Raw genomic sequence first — 13,353 nt, 5'->3', positions numbered from 1 at the left:
ACCAAGATTTCAGCTCCTTCTTGTATTGGATAAGGTAAATAACATATTTCTTTAGATATATTAGCCAGTCTAAAAGGGTTTTGCAGTTGTGAAAATAATGATTGTGCAGACAATCATGACCTATTATTTAACTATCTCTGTATACAAATATCTTTCAGATATTTTGTTAGACAAGCTTATTCTGGACAGGAGTACCCTGTGCTAATGGTGGTTGGTTGCGCTGAATTTTTCAACACTTCTCAAGGCACTCAGTGACAGCTTTTTTGTCCCCTTGATGCACTAAATAGCACTGCAGCAAGCTGAAATAATTTTGTGCAAGAGTGATTCCACATTATGAGTGTTTACTCTGTCCAACAGATCTTGTGATCCTTCCTTTAATGGCTGCTTTTGTCTTTCGCCATTTCCTATTTGTTTTTAATCTGCTTAATGTATGCCTTATCCTGCAGTGTTCCCAAAGCTAATAATTTATGAGACATCTCTTTGTAGTAGTGATACAGGACTACATGACTTGCATAAATCTACTACAGCAATAGTCTATAGCAAATTGCCTTCAAAATCTCATAAGCATTCAACCTCGCTCCTCAGCTAACTAGCGGATCTTTGTGATATCATTCTGATATTATGGTGAAACACTGAGTGATAACAAAATTGAGATAAGTGAAGGTAACTAAACTAAAATTTAGTAGATAACTAAAGATAACCACACTGAAACAATCACATTAATATAACTGAGATAAATAAAGAATTTCATTCTTTGTTTCTTGAGGCTAAACAATAAGTTATACGGAGTAGTGCAGAAACCATGAAGAAAATGAGTGTGATGGCATCTCTGAGGCTGTTCTGCTGCATTTGTGTGCATTCACCTTTATTCTGACCACATGTCAGAAAAGGATTGAGCATTGACAGTGCTTAATATTAGTGTTTACAGTAGTATCTGGGGTTTGCATGAAAGTGTTGCTGTGGGCAGGATGTGGATGTTAAAAGTATGATCCTAGACTCCAATTTCTCTGTTTGAGCAATGGAAGTAATCTTTGAAAATGATTTGCAAAGCAGAGAGTTCTTCCAGTCAAGTCAAAGTATTGATGTCCTGGAAAGCTTGTACTGTAAAACATGGGAAAGGGAGAAATCTTGTTCTTGAAAGAGGGCAGGCTACTTAACCTAAAGGATTATTTGCCTTCTAACTTCTGGATTCAATGAGAAAAAGATAATATTTGCTAGCAATCCTAATTTTTCAAATAAACATGGTATTGCAGAAAAGAATTGGAGACTTTGCGCAAAAACAGAGAATCTGAGAGTTTTGTGATCAGTGTAATGATCACAAATGATTTTGTAATCAGCAAGTAATGACTGGAATGCTAAGTCATTATTTTCCAAAAAGTGATGAAAGAATGTATAAGGATAAAAGGAAGGAAATACCATGTATAACTTCCAAATGGAAATTTCTCCAAACATGATGTTTCAGAATGGAACCCTCAAGATGTCAGGCGTGTATGCATTTTAATCAGAGCTGAATTACACACAGAAATAGTCTTTAGATGTTAATGGCCTCATCCCTGTGTCCAGCTGCTGCTGGTCAGCACAGTGACTATCACTTTTGAATTTTCCAGTCACAAGATTGCCACCCGGCTCCGTTCACATCCACAGGCTGCTGCTGGCAGCACTGCCATAAGGTCAAATCTTGCAGCTTGCACAGAGGCAGTGTTGCTGCAGAGTGGTGCTATTCATAATGATATTTTACTGTGCTGAATCAGCAGAGGTGGAGAAAAAAAAAAAGTACTCACATTTTATAATTCATTTAAAACAAACAAACAAAAAAAAAACCAAAAAAAAAAAAAACAAAACAAAACCTGATCCCACACAATTTTTTGAGTAATAGCTATCTTTTGTGCTTTTACTACGAAAGGAAAATTGTTGTAATTAACATCAGATAGGGGATTGTTCCTTGTTCTGTAATGGAAAGGTGATGTTGGAGTTGGCATTTGGTGAATGCAGTCTAAGTTTATCAGGTGCTTAACCAGACTGAATGCCTTTACTGGCACAATCTTTTAGAAGTGATATTATCAGCCTTGGAAAATGAAAGAGGAATTAAAAGGAAGAGTGTTCCAACATTGCCATTGTGTTTGACTACATTGATCTGTAAACCAATGTCATCTATAGTTGGCAATCCCTATAGGCAATCCCTTGATATTAAGGAGATAAAGGCTCCCCATTAGTTATGCCTGGTCACATATAACTGTTTGAAAACTTCTGGCAGTCAGATGTACTCAAGGACAAGCTAGCTTGTTTTTATGTACATAGGAAGTGAAGAAATTAGTGCTCCTAATGGGAAGGACTGAGCTATCAGAGTAGGAAAGTGATGTATTCCATTTCTGAATCCCCCTCCAAGACCAAGCCATTAGACACCTGCACAATTTCATGTATTCGGAGATGGGCAGAATCCACTGACTCCCAGACTTAGCATTCTTTCTTTCCATTTTTCCTCTCATTCCATCTGTTCATATAGCACCTGCACTTCTATGCCTCACTGACTCTCCATCTGCTTCTATAATTTGTATCTTTCTCCTCTGCTCATGGCCCTTAAAATTTATAATAGAGGTGGGAAGACATTAGGATGAATGCCTCAACATGTTCATCCTACGAAGTCTTCGCACTAATGTTTTCAATTCTTGTCTGCTGCAGTCTCTCTCAAGCCTGTTCCTGTTCCTCCAGGGCAGCTTTAGACTATTTCTAATAGCCCACCATCTGTTTCCAATAAGCAGTTAAATCTTCTTTCACCCAGCTGTTGCTGCTATGCAATTTGTACCTTTGTCCATGTATGCTCTCTGTTAGAGAATACTACCCAGCAGTAGGATCCTTGTACAACACTGTGACCTGGTTTTGAGCTGCCAGTGGCAGTCTGACAAGCCTGTGGCATACCAAATAATACATATCCTTCTGAACTGGATGTTACTAGGCCTGGAAAAAAAAGTATTTCCTTTTCTGTACTGATATTAGCCAGTTAGTAACTTTATACTCACCCTACAGCTTTCTTTCAGAAAAGCCATCTTAAAGAAAAAGGCAAAGCAAACCAAAGAAACCACAAAACAGCTGCCTTTTGGTGTGAAAAATAATGCTGAAAATTCATTGTGTAATACTAGAATTACAAATAGTCTGAACAGTATAGGTGCGTTTCTACTTGTTCTGTGGACAGAATGCTGTTTCCAATGGGAACTCTGGAAGTTAGACAGTGGCCATAAAGAACATAAAGTCTTTCCTTATTGCAAATGCAAGAAATATAATGTGTAACAAAATTCTGAAATTAAAGTCGAGCTGTGAAACCTCCCAAAAACCTTATCTACTTTTTATATTTTAGGAAATCTTTCTACTATTTTTAGTATTAGTGTTGCATCTCATTCAGTAGCACTCAGTATAGAATCACAGAATCACAAGGTTGGAAACGACCTGCAAGATCGTCTAGTCCAACCACCCTCCCATTCCTATTACTAAACCACATCTCGTAGCTCCTCATCCAGGCGCCTCTTGAACACTGCCAGGGACGGCGACTCCACCACCTCGCTGCGCAGCCATTCCAGTGCCTGACCACCCTTTGAGAGAAAAAGTTTCTCCTAATGTCCTCCTCTGGTATAACTTCTGGCCATTTCCTCGGGTCCTACTATTTGCCTGGGAGAAAAGGCCAGACCCTTTTACACCACAACCTCCCTTCAGGAAGTTGTAAAGTGCAATGAGGTCTCCCCTGAGCCTCCTCCAGACTGAATAATCCCAGCTCCCTCAGCCGCTCCTCATAGGATTTGTGCTCCAGACCCCTCACCAGTTTCGTTGCCCTTCTCTGGACACATTCCAGGGCCTCAATGTCTTTCTTGTAGTGAGGGGCCCAAAACTGAACACAGTACTCGAGGTGCGGCCTCACCAGTGCTGAGTACAGGGGGATGATCACCTCCCTGCTCCTGCTGGCCACACTATTTCTAATGCAGGCCAGGATGCCATTGGCCCTCTTGGCCACCTGGGCACACTGTCGGCTCATGTTCAGCCGAGCATCAACCAACACCCCCAGGTCCCTTTCCTCATAATAAAAAAGGGATAATAATAAAAAGGGACCCCCAGGTCCCTTTCCACATAAATATGTGATGCTATAAAATTGCATTAATACCATTACTGCTGTAACACTGTCAGTTAAGGACCACTATAGCAATAGAACTTTTTGAAGTCCACTAGCAAATTGAGTGCCTTATTTTTCTCAAAGAAAACAGCACAAGAAATTTATCTTTTATGTATCTTTTATATTGACTTTTAAAAATTGATTTTTAGCATTCGTTTTAATTTTGCTCTAAGGGCAAAAGTGAAGATTCAATTGAATTCATGTATTTCATTTTAAAAACAACAGATAAAATATGTGCACAGCTATACTAGAGGTTTATTACATTGAGTGCAAATTCTCATGCTTAACTGTCCACTAACATTACTTGTGCTAAATCAGTTAGATATATTGCTCAAATAAAATGACACATTATTGACAAACTGGTGCTTGCTTAACCTTGATTAGCTAAACACTTGAGATTATAGTTTGTGAATGTTTTTGTTTAAACAGGAAAATAGCCAAAAAACATAGAAAAATAACCTGCTTTACAAACACGCTAGTTAAAATTCAGTCAAGGTGTTTTTGTGTTTGTTTGGTTTTGTTTTTTCCTTTTTAAAAGGTCATCTTTCTTTGGACTATATTGTTTTACATTTGTTTTCCTACTTCTATTTTTCTACAGTCTGCCAATAGCAGTTCTGCCTACTTTTGGGTGTTTTCTATTCTTCTCCTTGTTTCATCTATACTAACACAGCACCACTCTCTCTGATGCATGTTTATGTCAATGCTATTAAAATAATTCACGCACTCAAGTTCTGCGTTAAGATACTTCAGGGGGGTAGATGGGACAAATTAGTGAAGGGTATTAAGGTCTTTAAAATGTCAAAATTCCAACTGTATTTTAACACATATGATCTTAAATCAAGTCACAGCAATAGTTAATTATAGGATTGCGCTGTAAGTATCCCAGCCAAATGAAAGGTAGCTCGTGTTCCTACATCACATATGATCTGGTATTATGAGTATTTGGTTACAGCTGTTGTTGTGCCACTGCTGGGAAAGTCAAGGATTAGGTAATTTTTTAAAGAGTGATTGGGGATTCATAGAATCACAGATCATTACTCTACTGTAAGGTTGAAACTACATCAGATCACAAGGTGGCTTTTGTGTGTTTCATTTTGTAACTGAAAATCACAGCCATTTTCTTATTGTAACTCCTCTGTCAATCAACTGATTATCAAAATGGAAAATCTTCAAGACTTACTATTCCAAAGGACTGAGTCTCTCTGCCATTTTTAGTTTATCATAATGCAATTCAATCTGTCACTGAATGTCACTTTGCTCATATACTCTTTGCTTGCAATGCTTTCAGTGTAACAAAATATAGTCACTCCCACCATTTCTTAATCTTCTGCTGGTATTCAGGCCATTTTAAGAAGGTGACCTAGTATCATTCTCTAAGGCATTCAGTTAATCTGGTGCAAAATAACTTTAAATAAGTAGCTGCCATACTCTTTTATTGGAGAAGGCCTTCAGCGTTGTAGAAATAAAAATCCCCGTGCTAGATACCTGAGACATAAACTGGAAAGATATAAATATAGATATTATTAATAAGTAGTGCTTTGAGCTTCTGCAGTGCTTTCCATGTGAAGCTCTAAAAGTGTTACAGAAATATTAACCCCCACAATGCTCTTTGCAAGTAGTAAACATGAGACCCAGGGAGTGCATGTGACTTGCTCAAAGTCACAGAGCCAAGGTTGCACACATGTTCTGGCTTTAGGGCTTCTGCTCTAGCAAATAACCTATAATTCCAAATACTCTGAAAATAAATAAATGGAAAAAAAATCACTCTCAGTGGTGTGGCAGGACTGGCTGTAGATGGCATACCAGTCCACAAAAGAATACAAAATAATTTTGTGCAGGTGCATAAATTTGAAACCCACTTTAACTTTATGTGGAATTGTAACAGTAATGAAATGAGATTGAACTCGAATAATGAGCTCTAAATTGAGAAATGGTGTGATAATGCTTTCCATAGTTCAATTAGTCAACCATCTGTAGTACTTTCTAGTAATAGTTACATTGCCTGGTTTAAATGAGGCTTAAACGCCTCTGTCTTGTTTTCAAGAACATGCACACATGGCAGAACATGTACACATGGCAGGAGAGACACAGGGCATCATGAGGAAAACCCAGTAGGAAGTGTGTGTGTTGACATCCAGTGCATCAGGTTTAATATGATGCCAGTATGAATATTCAAACCATTAACTGGGAAGAAGAAAAAAAAAGAAGGACCTAACTGAAACTGTACCATGCCTTTACTTTACAACCACTTAAAAAAATTATCTCAGACTCGAATCTCTCTTCACCCTCTGGTTCCATTATGCAGCCTCTGGGTGTTCCCTTGTGTATTCCCACTCAGGTAGGCAAAGTCCAAAATACAGTCACTTTATACAAGCACAGAGAAGCACAGATTCATAACAAACAGCTTATACTCACTATGCAACAAATGCTATCCTCAGTATCTTGCATCCATAAGGAACTCACCTTTATCTATGAAGGTTGAAAAGATACAGAACTGGGGCTTTTTTACTACATTTAGAGTGAGATGATAAGAAAAAGGTGTTTCTGTACTGCTGCAGGTGGGAACCAGATAACATGGAAGGTGTTAGAAAGCCAGCCACCACTGTAAATCACTTCTAAGTCTTAAGATCAGCAGAGTTCAGATGTTCAAAATCAAGATTCAAAGAGTTTTGAATCTTTACACTCACCACTTTTATTATAAATCTCCCTGCTTTCTATAACATACTGCTACCCTGGACAAGAATGTGTTCGGAGGTAGTGTGGAAGAAAGGTCATGAGAAGTGCTTGCAATACCTTTAGTGTTCCATGTAGACATATTTGTATACATATAGAGAGAGGTACAAATGAAATATATGAAAGAATATCATTCATCTATCCCAGAACACTGAGTTGAGTTTGTGCTGAGGTTTGAAGCAGGAGAAAGAGGCTAAGTCTATACAACTCAGTTTTATATCAGGTTCTTCGTTCTGGTCTATGTGAAATTAAAAGGATGCCTGTGGGAGTTAAAACAGAGTTCTACATTTTCTGACTGTTTATTGGCCTACACTGTCATGATGCTGCTGTCACCACAGACAGACACATCTCAGACTCTTTATGAGATGCACTCCTAATACTCTCAGGGTCAATAAAAATGCAAGCATTTTGGCATCAGTGCATCAGAGAAGCACAAATGATTTCTGACTATGTACTTCCTTACAGCCATGTTTTTTCTGCAGTCAGAGAAGCAAGGCTTTTCCATGAAGTTCTTCTGACCAAATGTTGTTTACAGTCTAGACTGACTTTTTGTCAGCAAAGTTTTGTATTTAAAACTGTGTGGGAGAGACCACAGAGAATTAAGTGGGCCTAGTCCATTTGGTTGTGCTTATGCAAAGATAAGTGTACTTGTCCAATTTTAGGTGAGAGGCAGGAAGAAATTTATGCAATAGATAAACAGTGGTTAAGTCCTCACTGGCCACAACTGCTTTTTTTAGAAGAGACAGTTGTTTGCCTCACTGTAATTATAAGGAGGCCTGAAATACCAAGATATTATCTCTCAAACTGGACAATAATTAGTTTCTGTTATTCTTACACACTTTTATATTCTTGTGTATTTCCTGTTGTTGCAGAATAATGGCTAAAGGTGCTGTATCACAGTGCTGCCACGCACTAGAACAAAATACCTCAAAAATTGAGTTTCAAGATGAGCTTCTGCTCTAAAATGTAGACAGCAGCTAAAAGCTGATAATAAAAAGGTGTGTAATCATATGCATAACATCTTTTCAGGGCCTAATTCCCTAACTTTAATTTCAAATACATTTTAAATACACAAAATGCCATATATTCAGTTTTGTAATAGTGATGTGAATTTGTACTCCAAAAATTACAGTAACTATGGTGATTTAGCGAAGTCTGTAAGCTCCTGATTCTGAAATCTGAATGACTTCTTTGAAAAAAAAAAGCTCAAAAAAAGGAGTGAAAGCACTCAGTGGGCATTATCTCTTTATTTCTTACGGCAAAATTCTGTCCTTTGTAACATAATTTAGGCTAGGTTTTTCAGTTTATAGATACTGATAACAACTGGTTAAATCTGCCTCTGTGATTCTCACAGTGCACACAGAAGTGTGTTGTTTTTATACATCAATCAGGATTTAAACACATCCTAATTAGTTGACAGTGCTTGTCACTGAAAGGGCACTAATCTGATGTACAATGAGCCAAGTGTTTAGTCTAAATAGTGTCTATAAAAATTGTATTTATTTATGTTAATTTTAACCTGCCCTTGAAAGACTTTCATTGTTCTACTGCTTTGTTGCAGTCAGTAAATAATTTGCTCATGATTACCTGTCACTAAATACCTGAAACTTTCCGCAAACAAAAGATAAAGTGTTTTATGACTTTTTTTTTAGATAAGGAAGTTGAGTTTCCTTCTAGGGAAACAATTAGTAACCAGCCCATTCGGTCTTTGGGAATGAATATATGCATCCAACAATTCTTCCTTGCTTTAGATAGGAATGAATACCCCATGAATAGAGGTCCTCCCAGGCTTCACTCAGACTATTGAAAAAATAATCTGTATTACACAATCTTTCTGTGGTAGCAAATGTCTCCAACTCTTAAAATTGTTTTATTTACAATTGCTTGCAATACATAACTTATGCATCTTTGCAAGGGACACAGATGCTTATAAGACATCAGCAGTTTATAGATCTTAAAAACTTCTGAGTTATCCATTCCTTGATACAGGAAGGAAACACTTGAAATACCACAATGGAAATTCAGAGTCCTGATGCTAAGTTCAGTAAGTCTTGAAACTATTAATAGTTTATAATACACATTTAATGATAACCATACTTTATGAAAAGAAGGACACGTTCGTGTACTATAAAAACCATAGAAAATCCTTATGTAAAAATTAGAAGTAAGTTGTCAGTAGACTCTGTATGGTTGTTCCTCAAATACTGACGTTAGATAAATAATAATTTATTATCACATGTATAATGGCAAACTTCCGTCTAGTGAGAGGCACTGGGAAAACCTGTTGTGTGAGATAAAGCAATATACATAAAACACAAAAGTTTATTGTCAGAAGCTTAGAATGAGACATGACTGAGATGGTGATTAGGTGGAAAGTTTGTGATTAATGTCTCACATTTAAATACAATTAATATTCCACTGCCTAAAGCTGCATGTTAATAATAAAAAAATTATCTGCAGAATATCTACCTGTGAACATTCATGAAAAAAAGAATGCTTTATTATGCTTTTCCCCAAACATATCACTACACTGATTTCAAATTAGCCTATGTCTATTACTAGACAAACACTCGTAAATTATTATAATCTCTTTCATTGATACAGCTACAGACTTGGATTAAAAGGCAAAACTGTGTGAATAAGACACAAACAATCCATGTCTCTTCCCAAATAATTTATCCAAGTTCATACTTGGTGAAACACAGGGAGAAATAAAATTAGTTTGTTAGGAAACAGAAATGAACATCTGCCCACAGATCAAATTAAATTAAAGCCATGTATGTGAATAGACGTGGCGTATGAGAATATTCAGTCCACAAAGCTCCATTTCATCATTATCATGTTGCCTAGAGGGTGCAGCTGGAGGTCTTAACTAGAGTTTCACTCTCATGGCTGCCACTAAATATCCCAGTAATCCACTGAATTTAGCACAAGAGAAGCAAAAAGATAAAATGGTAAGATCTGTTGTCTTTTTAAGGCAGCTATCATTACAGACTTGACTTCAGTTAGTTAGAGTTCAAGCTGAGGGTATTTTGTTTTATAGTTAGCTGCAGGCTCAGTACTGCATATAAGACTGCTGCACTAGTGGAGTTCTGTCATTTGGCATGTGTCTGTGACTGCTGGTGTATATCTGATTCTTAGCAGCACCACTGACTCGTGATAGGATGTATTTGGATCTGTCAGTGAGAAAACTGAGTATTATGTGCTTAGACTATTATTCAAGATGTTCATCTTTTCTCAAGAATACAACTACAGTGTCAGTTAATCTCTGATCCTTCCAAAATTGTGACTAAGTTGGGTATTATTATTTCTTTTTTTTTTTTTTTAATGGAAGAACATATCGTTCCAAAAAGGAAAGGGAATCCTAAAGTCATATTCCTTTTGGAACTAAAGGTCACCTTCATATTGCACACCATAAAATACAGCCTCAGTTGCATCTAAGTGTTGATGAAGTCAGCAAGCAATTAAGGACATGACTCCTACACAACCTCTTCAGCTTACTAGTCACTTAATCATACAAGGTGCTGAGCCTTGTCACCCTGGACCTAAAACAGATGCTTAATTTTAAACATGTGACTTGGTTACAGAATTCTATGAGATTACTTGTGCATAAAATTAGACACCTGTTTAAATGCTTTGCTAGATCAAAGCAGGAATGCTCAGCATTTTGCAGGATTGAGCATCGACTGGATCTTATCTCTTCTTCCATTTGGAGAGACTGTTTGGTGAATACGTGCTCATGTAGTGGGATGACAGAATGTCTTCTGATTATGTTGAAAGTCATCATTTCAAAATTCATTGCATTTGCTGATATGTGATAACACAAGTAATCATGATTTATTTCTGTTCTAATTTATTTTCAGTTGTATATCTACCATTCTCTTCCATAAAGGTATGAGAGATAAGTAAGCAAAGCAGATCTTAGCAAATACAGCTCTTCCTGAAATAATGTTAAGGCTATTCTCAAAAATTATCACTGACATTCTTAATGTGACTATATCCTGGGGAGGACAAAGCATAAGTGTGACAATAAGCTGCAAATAAATGAAGTGGCTGCTTGTAAGCATATGTCCTCTCCTTTATGGTTTTAGTATGCCTGATGTTTGATTTGTCAGAGTTAAGCAGATTTATACCTGGTGGACATTCAATTACTAAGCACTCAGCACTGTTTTTTGTGGTGGATATTTTCAGTACGTACATATCTTCAAATCTGTCTTCGTTTGGATCTTTATGAAAAGAACTGAAGTGTTTCTGGTGAAATTTTCCACTAGTCTAATTGTAGCAGAACAGCAGTACAGTCTTGTCGCTACCATTCTGCTGCCTAAATAATTTCAAATTGTATGCCACAGACTTTTGAACTCTACAGAAATGAAGGCTGGCAGCGGTTTTCAGGGCAGTTTTTCCATAGCAGGAACTGATCCTGCCGGCAGCATCTCTCTGCAATGCCACATGGCACAGTTGGCTGCTGGATATGACAGAGGACTGCCTAGTGCAAACAGGCATCTCTAAACAAATTGCAAGTCTAAGGGAAATGCCTGTTTCCAACCTTCTCTTCTAGAAACACGTTAGAAAGATCTGGAGTGAAAGTCAAATGGTTCCTAGAAGCAATTACATAAAGCTATCTGGCCTATGCACTTTCAGTGAACAAGGTATCATGCATAATGAATGGCAAATATTAGAAGATGATATAATAACCATGTATCCTTCCAAATTAATTACATTAAAAAAAATTGGCTTTGTGATCACTATAGCAATACTGAGTAGCTCAGGAATGCTTTACTTGTAGCTGGTAGTGAAAGTCGCAGAGGGAACACCGCTGTCAGAAGCTGTGCTAAGATATGGGAGACACACTCTCACCACTTGGTGTTTCCATGATGGTAGCACATAGAGAGGACTTAGGTATTTATTGTATTACAATAATGTTCGCTGTATATTCCTCATAAGAATTTTCTGTGCCTAACTGGAAGCACCAAAGGATGCCAACACTGGTACAAAGAACAAAGCTGCAGAGGAGCACAGAATGAAGTCCTGACATTACACTGCAGGGTGATGTGGCCATCCTGATTTAATATAACACAACCTGAATGGCAGAAAGCAAGGTCAGAGCATTTTTACCCTGCTTATGTGGTGGCTGACTGCATGTTACTCATTGCTCTGATATTCTATCCTTATGTTGAGGGCAGAATGAAGGGTTTGCTTCCTCTATCTTTTCATTAATTAGATGGATGTCAAGGCCCACTCAGAAAAAGGCTAACCAATGGAATGAGGTCTTTTATGCATGTTATTTGATTTGTTCTGTGTATTGTTTTGATGCATTATTTAACTGTGCTATTCCTGTATCTCCTTTGTTACATAATTAGCCTCCTTGGGTTTAACAATGCTTGCTCCTCTTTGGTCTTCAAGGTAGCATTTTTCTGTTGTAACAGACCAGATCGTTCTCCTCCTCCTAAGGTATCTTAGAGTATACACAGCAACACATTAGATTCCTATTTCTCAGTATGAAGTGCTTGCTCACCCAATCAAATTATTCATTTTGAAAAGGAAATCTTCATAGTGATGTTTGAATACTTTCATATGTCAAAGAGACATAGCTTTCTATAAAGCATATACTACTTGGGTTGAAAAAACAACCTATGTCACCTAGCTGTGGGAGTGAAAAACTGGTGAATCACAGTCCTTCTTCCGTATTTTCTGTCTTCTTCATCTCTGCTTGTTGTTGCTGTTGGTGGTGGTGGTGTTTTTTTAGATGCAGATACTTTGAAAAGTCTAAGCAGAGCTGTACAGTCAATTTGACTTTCAAGTAGAATACCTCCTTACAACTTTGATTTCTGTTCCCCCGGGGCAAAATCCCTGACTGGAAGGAAAGATTGGTACCAGTGATAATAAATACGCTCTGGTTTTAAGAAGTCAAGAGCCCCTTCATGTGTGCAGACTGATAAAAGCACTTCCAGAGCTTAGGAAGTATAATATAGCTAAATTAATACTTTTCCTGAAGCAATCAGTTCTGTTGTCACCTTTTTTCAGATGTCTTATCACTCAACTAATGCATAAAGCACACTTATTTTCCAGTATGAAATGGTCCTATTGGCAACAAATGTCGCTTCTACCAAATGCTGCATGGCTCAGGTCTTTTGGTAAGGGAAAGCTGTGGACAAGGAGGTATGCTTATGGCTCACTGAAGGACCCAGCTAATGAAAAAAGTATAAGGACCAACTCAAAAAGAAAAGAAAAAGCCAAGGGCAAATACTCTATGTCTGCAAACACTAACCTCTTTACATTTCTCTTCATACTGTGTGGATTAATACGAATAAGGCAATTTATTTAATATATTATCTAGCTGGACTGAGCACGAGAGTTCCAGTATTCTGGAGATGATTGCTTTGAATGATTGGGCAACCCATTAAAACGTTTTGCTGAGGTATATCTTTGTCCTGCCAGCTGGAGGATTCTGCCAGGCTTAAGTG

This window comes from Centrocercus urophasianus, unplaced genomic scaffold (genome assembly GCF_019232065.1).
Source record: "Centrocercus urophasianus isolate 14NV4802_14NV808 unplaced genomic scaffold, USGS_Curo_1.0 seq_17, whole genome shotgun sequence".
Classification (NCBI taxonomy): Eukaryota; Metazoa; Chordata; class Aves; order Galliformes; family Phasianidae; genus Centrocercus; species Centrocercus urophasianus.
The sequence above is the reverse complement of the archived record's forward strand: the minus strand, read 5'-3'. Positions refer to the sequence as shown.